The following is a 7477-nucleotide window of genomic DNA, read 5'->3' as shown; positions in this document are numbered from 1 at the left end:
CAAGCAACACGGCCACACCCCTTGCCCCCTTGGTTATAAGAACTTAAACTACCTTGATATTCATTTTCTAGATACTATCTATATACATACGATTAGTGGCTTGATAAGATCTTGAAATATTGTACTTTTTTGTATGTTTTGTTTGTGGCTTCTTGATTGGTTCCGTTTTGGGTCAAGCTTTAGGCCTTGTTTATTATATATAATTGAAGAAACGTGGATCTACTCACTGGTAGCAGATCTACTTTCCTCGGGTGTGATTATGCTATTTCACCGATGGTTCTTCTGGATCTGTGTTCTTCCACCTACAAAATGAACAGCGCCGTTACTTACCCCTCAGAAAGGGACAGAGGGGTCCTCTTTGGGGTAACCCTCCGGCGTGAGAATCAGTATATTGTGGAGAAGATGATAATGTGTGTAAGGGGATCTCAAGAGTATTGCTTAATAGCTGAATACCCTCTGATTGTGAGACTGTGTGTTTGTATGTAACTGACTGTGAGTGAATGTAATTCAATATGATTGAATGTGATATCACTGCCTGTAACTGTCAATGATTGAGTATGAATGTGTCATCAAAGTGGAGTTGATGCTGTATTTATAATGCTAGGGTTTCCACTGATTGGGCTCAACCTCGTTGGCCTCCTCCAATCGCACTGCGCCACGTGTCCTCTGGGACACCTGGCGCTTTCTCGTTGGTTGTAATCACGTGGTAACACATGTGTCATGCTGAGTTGTCGACCTTTCATTTGGCAGCTGTCAACATCAGCATATTCTTACTCCTTAAAAAGATGCCTTCTGGAAGGTTGTCTGATGTGCACAATCAAGGTTGCCCTAATCCTGATAAGGACGAGGTTGATTATGTGCACGTATGATATGCGCCCACCCTGAGGATGCGCGAGGTCTTCTCTTTATTCTCACGCGCAGATATTTCATGCGCAGATGTGATATGCACGAGCATGTGATATGCGCCGCGCGCTGATGCGCTGCGCGCATATGTGATGCGCGAGCATATGTGTGCCTGGGCAGATGTGATATGCACGGGCATGTGATATGCGCCGCGCGCATATGTGATGCGCGAGCATATGTGTGCCTGGGCATATGATGCCTGAGCATGTTTTGTATGCGCCATGCGCATAGGTTTTGGCTTTGTGCCTTCATAATGTCTTTATCTTGTGGGTTGACCCGCCTTGCTCGGTGTTGAGGTGGGTACATACCTCTTCAAGCCCCCCCAGTCTAATGTGTGTCTTATCTCGCGCGAGCGCGGTAAGATAGATATTAGACTTACTGATTTTGGTCTTTTAATGGGGTTTTGTCGTTTTCCTGGTTTTTTCCATCTTTGCGCGAAGTTCTATCCATTTGGTTGAAACGAAGGGTCCAAACACGTGGTTAGTTGGTGGTGTCGTGCGCCGTAAACGTGTCAGACGTTTCGTGTGCTCGAGGTGCTACAGTTGCCTTTCATGTCCCCTCGCACAGCTGTCTGGAACACGTGTCGCGCTCTCATTGGTTTGCACCTGCGAGTGGGGGTGCGTCTCTGCTCCGTGGCAGGTCCGTTACGTTTTTATGTCCCCTCAACAGTGTTAGGGACACGTGCCGCGCCCTCGTTGGCTTACACCTGCGAGTGGGGGCGCGTGAAATCCCATCAGTTACCACTTTTCTCTCTCCTGGGCCTATAAAAGCAGGCCCTTAGGAAATTTTTTATCTTCATCTTCATTGTTACTAATTTTCGAATTTTTGTCTTTCATATTCTGAATTGAGTATTTTCATCGTTTCGAAACTTCTATTATTTGCTGCTGCAGTTGTATGTCTGATAGTTCAGACTCGTCTAGCCCCTCAATCACCTCTATTGCCTCTCGAAGACGCCGTGTGAAATCTGTGGTGATGTCGACACTGAAGCAAAAGGGGAAAGGGAAGAGGGTTGTTGAGACCACATCGGAGGAAGTAGGGAGGACCAAGGCCACCAAAAGGTGGAATGAAATCCCCTGCAAATTGAAGCAGGCCGATCTCGACAGCCTCATCGCCTCTCAGGGCTTTCTCCCCCTGTTTGGCTGCATGTTGCCTGGGGCCGGGCAAACGGCGGCGGACCCGCCTGCCGGCTATATATCCCTATATAGCCACTTTTTCACCCACTGCAACCTTCGTCTCCCGATAACAAGGTTTGTGGGTGCACTGCTGAAGTTCTATGGGATTCATATATCCCAAGTCCATCCGTTTGGACTCGTGCGCGTGACTCACTTTGAGTTCATGTGCAAATCCCAGCGCGAGGAGCCCACTCCTCGGCGCTTTCAGTATTTTTACAAGCCCAAGATCCAAGACAATTGGTTCTCTTTTATTCCTCGCAGTCAGAAGGTGAAGTGCTCCACTGTTTCATTCAAGAGCCTTCATGACTGGTCTGAGAGGTTCTTTTACATAAGGGCTGGTGTGATCCCCATCCGTATGACCATGCGCTCTATCTCTTCTGCGCCTGCGGATGAGGGTGTCCTCAAGAACCCAACTGGCGCCTGGGTTAAGAAACTGACCGCCGAACCATCCCCCGCGAAGAAAATTCGCGAGGAGGCGCTGGTGGGTGTCGGCATGAGTAGACTGTGGGCCGACCGCGCGCTTGAGCCCGTTATCCAAGTCGACGGGTTGTGTAAGTTTATTTCATTGCTTTATTTCTTTTTCTGCGCGAACATAATTCTTTTGCTGATATCACTTGACTTGTTTTTGCGCAGTCACCAAGGATTATATCCTTGCCGCTTATGACGATCAAGTGGAGGGTGGCTCCGTCGCGCTTGGCGCTGGGGAGGTTGGTTTCCCAGATCGCTTCGATGACATGTTCATCCCAGTGGATCTGGATTTTGACTTTGACAGTGATGCGCCTGTAAGCCTTCGCACTTACGCTCATTCCTTTAGAATACCCAAGTTTATTAACAGTCTGTTGCTTGTTTTTGCAGATGCGCTTGAAAACTACGAGCTGGAGCTCGCGGAAGAGGAGGAGGAGGAAGAGGAGGCGCCCCTACTAAAACGCAAAGCTAAGGGGAAATCTGGCGCAGGGGCCAGTAAGAAACAAAAGAAAGATGACACCCCTGTCGCTCATCCCCATGCTCAAACGAAGGGACCTAAGGAAACCCAGGTGTTTACCACCAAGGTTTCTTTAGCTTCCCTGCCTGTGAGAGTGGGCCGACCTCCTGTCCACTTGAGGTATGGTGGCGTCACCTCCTCCGTTCGCGCGGCTGAAGAGAGAAGCAGTGCCGCGCCTGCGACAGGTATACTTTGCTTGTCTTCATCTGGTTGAATTGTTATTAAACCTTTGCTCCTTGAATGTTTGCAGAACCGCGACGGTAGCAGATCAGCCGCAGGCGCCACAAGGTGCTAAGGCTGCGCCGGGGCTGCTTCGGAGTCCCCTGTTCTACCCTCTGAAAAGGGTATAATTAACTTTATGGCGATGTTCGCCGCTGCGAACAGAATTGCGCCAAGGTATGTTTTGCACATTTGTCTTCTGAATTTTTCTTTTGGATTCAGTCATAAACCATTCTTCCTTGTTGATTTGTTCATAGGAGTTGTAGCTGGCGCACAAGCTGCTGGTGACACTCCTGGCGCCGTTGCCGGCGCCGCTGGTTCTGTTCCTGCTCCTGCTAGTGCTGAGTCTCCCCTTATTGGGATTACCAGGAGCAGGAAACCGTATTGCGCGCCGAACTGGCGGCGTCGAGACCTCCCTCGCCTCCTCCTACACGCAGCCCTCCCCGCGAGACTGGTTTGGAGCCCTCCAGGTCGCAGGAGAAGAGGCCTATTGAAGAAGATGAGGAGGATGAGGGGGCTCAAGCTGAAGACTCCTTGGGAGACCGCGCCAGCCCTGCGATGCCACAAGAGTTCGCAGTGCAGACTTCTGGTGGGGCTGGCGCTGACTTTTCTGCTTCATCCCCGCAGGTATGTTTTAATTTGTTGCTCCGCCGCGCGTACCTCCATATAAGTATGTTTTTATGACTTAGAACATTTCTTGTGTTTTGCAGGAAGGTGACCACGTTTACCGCCCGAGATGGAATATTAATGAAGACAGTTCCTTCCAATCCATGGGCGTATGCGAGGACTTCTGGGCTCATGCCGTGCCTCCTACTGAAAGGAGGTATCAGGAGGAGCGCACCCGCGCGGACTTGCTGAATGACCATATTTTCGCTGGGTCGGCTTTCTTTGCTGCCTCCCAGGAGCTTCGTCGTGATTATATTAAAGTACGCGATGCTCTTGTGGAAGCCCAGCGAGAGGCTAAGGTGGCCGCTGGAACCTTTCTGATGCTCGCGCACGAGCTGAGAAACTCCAGGCGGAGCTCAGCGAAAACCGAGCAAGTGCCAACACCGCCTATATTAAGCGCGGGCATGAGCTCCAATCTGCGCGGGAGAAGCAGCAGGTGGCGGAGGCCGAAGTTGCCAAGTACGCGCGTAGAGTGCGTGTCTTGGAACAGCAGGCTGAGGCGCGTGACCAAGCTATCGTCCAGAGTATCACTGAGAAATCATCACTGGAGAGCGAGGTTGCGCGCCTGAAAAGGGAGTTGGCGGCCGCGCAGGCCGATAGAGATGAGGCCTTGGCGACGGCAGCGTCCAGCCAGGAAGCACTTGGTGCTGCGCAGGCGGAGAAAGAAAAAATTTTGGCAGGCAGCAGCGTCTGATAAGGAGGAGCTAAAAAAGACCAAGGAAACTGTTGAGTTATTAAACTCCAGGTTCCTGCCCTCGAGACGTCTGTTGCTGGCCTCGCGCAGGATCGCCAATGGCTGGTGTCACAGGGCATGACTCGTTGCGCTTTGGCGATGAAATATTCCGCCGAGTTTCAGGCCCTTGTGATGGACTGCAATGCTGCCGCGCGCTTGGTGGGTCGAGCTGAAGGGTTTACGGATGGGTATGAATATGGCATGTTGAAGAAGAACCCATCCGAGTACCCTTTTAAGAGCGACGCGGCCTGCGCGGACATGGCCGCGGTGGGGGAGAAGTATATGAATACTCCCATCCCCATCCTTATGCAGGTACCTTGACCTCAATGAGTTTTACTTGATTAATTTTCCAAGTGTTTTGTACTCAATACTTTTCTAATGATTTTGCAGATAGCCGCGCTTGCTGGACCAGCCCGACCTCGGCGCGCTAAAGAAGTTGCTCGATGAATGCGAGAGGGCTGGTAGCGATGATGGTGGCGCGAGGGATGTTGCCCCTGCCAGCGGCTCTGCGCTGTGAAAGAATCTGCTCCTGACACAGTCGTGATAGAAGACTCCAATGAGGAGGAAGAACTTGACTATGGTCAGTTCGGAGATGAGGAGCAGGCCGCGCCAGATGATGCGGGAGATGATGAGGGTGATGAAGTGGCTGACGTCGACGTGGAGACTGAGAAGCCCTTCATCAAATTTTATAATTTTTTTTTTTATACTTGTAATTTGTAACTCATCATACTTGTAATTTCAATGCTATGGAATGAAACTTGTTTTCTCTTTTTTACATCTTGCGCATTTCCATTCATCTCTTCATGTTTGCTTGTATAGATATAAGATATGCTTGCACGTTAAAATAAGAACAAGGTTGTAAGGAAATTATTCACTTAACCATAGTCCTATTTTGTAAGTGGTTTCGCAGTATCTTGTTTATGCTGACATGCGCGATAACTTTTCACAATTCCTTTTTCGCGCGTCGTTGTCGCGCGGTTTTTATATGGAAGTATGAGTTTTAGCCATTACATGTCAGCATGTGTTACTCAGATACCCACTATGATTCCGAGCGCGACCTCGACCTGAGACCTTAACAACTATGATATGGCATGTACTTTGCCTTAGTTGTGTTTAAGGATTTTTATGATCAGGCTGCGCGGGATGTAAGATGGATGTTTGTGAGTGTTTTGAGCTAAGGCTCTTTGTTTTGGGCTAAGGCCCTGACGTTTTAGAGTTAAGACTCATTAACGTGTTTGAGCTAAGGCTCGTAGGTTTGGGCTAAGGCCCTGACGTTTTAGAGTTAAGACTCGTTAACGCGTTGAGCTAAGGCTCGCGCATGTATGTTTTACTTCGTTTTATTTTGTTTTGAAGTCAATATAGTGTTGTCATATTGCTCCAAATTAATAAAGGAAGTGTGAAACATGTATGCAAAGGTAATAGAACAAATATTGAAAGATAGCGCGAATCATCATTCATGATGGCTTAAAAGCCTTGATTACATATTTGAACTTTTACATGAAGCATTTTTCTAAGCTGTGCCGCGTTCCACGCGCGCGGTATCTTTTTTCCATTCAAATCTTTTAAAGTGTACGCGCCTTTCCCCAAATCTTCTGAATTTGATAAGGTCTCTCCCAATTGGGGGACATTTTTCCTGGGGGTATCGCGCGGCTAGCTTCATTGTTTCGAAGGACAAAATCATTTTTCTTGAAGTGGCATTCTTTAACGCGCTGATTATAATATTTTTCCAGCTTTTTCTTGTATTTGGCTTCATTGATGATAGCCGCTTCTCTGCGCCCTTCAAACAAGTTGAGGTCCAATCTTCTTTCGCGCTCGTTATCAGTCTTGCTCATCATGAGTACCCTAAGGGATGGGCATCCAATTTCTGCTGGGATCATAGCCTCTGTCCCATAGGTTAGGCTGAACGGGGATTCGCCATTGCTAGTTTTGCTTAATGTCTGAGCGCCCACAGGACATTAGGTAACTCTTCGACCCAAGAATGGGATTCTCCCTCCAACCTTTTCTTCAGCCCATTTAACAAACTTTGATTCGCGCGCTCCACTTGGCCATTCCCCTGAGGGTGGTAGACCGAAGTGAAGATTTGGTTGATGTGCAATTCTTTGAGCCAGCTGGATATCTTCCTGTCAGTGAAATGTTTGTCATTGTCGCTCACAATTTCCATAGGAAGGCCAAAACGGCAAATGATGTGGCTCCAGATAAATTGCTTCATCGCCTCAGCTGTGATTTTTGCTAGTGGCTTGGCTTCAACCCATTTTGTGAAATAGTCTACTGCCACTACCAAAAATTTCACTCGCCCTTGCGCTTGCGGCAGGGGCCCCACAATATCAATGGCCCATTTGTGGAAAGGCCATGCGGAGGTCACTGGAATCAAGTTGTTCTTTGGCCGCATGGTGTTTGGCGCGTGGCTCTGACATGCCTTGCATTTTTGGATTTCTTTTAGCGCATCCAAGTACATGCCTGGCCAATAGTAGCCTGCGCTCATTGCCTTGGCAACCACCATGCGCGGGCCAGCGTGTATTCCGCAGATTCCTTCGTGAATCTCCCTAATCACATAGCTTGCTTCTTCAGCATCCAGGCATTTCATGAGCGGTCCAAGATAGAGCGTCGATATAATGTACCCTCAAGTAGTTCATAGTTCTGCGCCTTGTGTCTTATCTTCCTCGCCTGCGAGCGATCGTCCGGTAACTTCCCCTCTTTCATGAATTCCATTATTGGAGTCATCCAGGATGAAGGGGTTGTATGAATTACAAGGACCGATTGCGTTTGCACTGACGGGTTGCTCATTACTTTCACCCTGACATC

Source organism: Bidens hawaiensis, unplaced genomic scaffold (genome assembly GCF_021521415.1).
Source record: "Bidens hawaiensis isolate Kalapana, Puna unplaced genomic scaffold, B.hawaiensis_p1.1 tig00055767_1, whole genome shotgun sequence".
NCBI classification, from domain to species: Eukaryota; Viridiplantae; Streptophyta; class Magnoliopsida; order Asterales; family Asteraceae; genus Bidens; species Bidens hawaiensis.
This window is presented reverse-complemented; position numbering follows the sequence as displayed.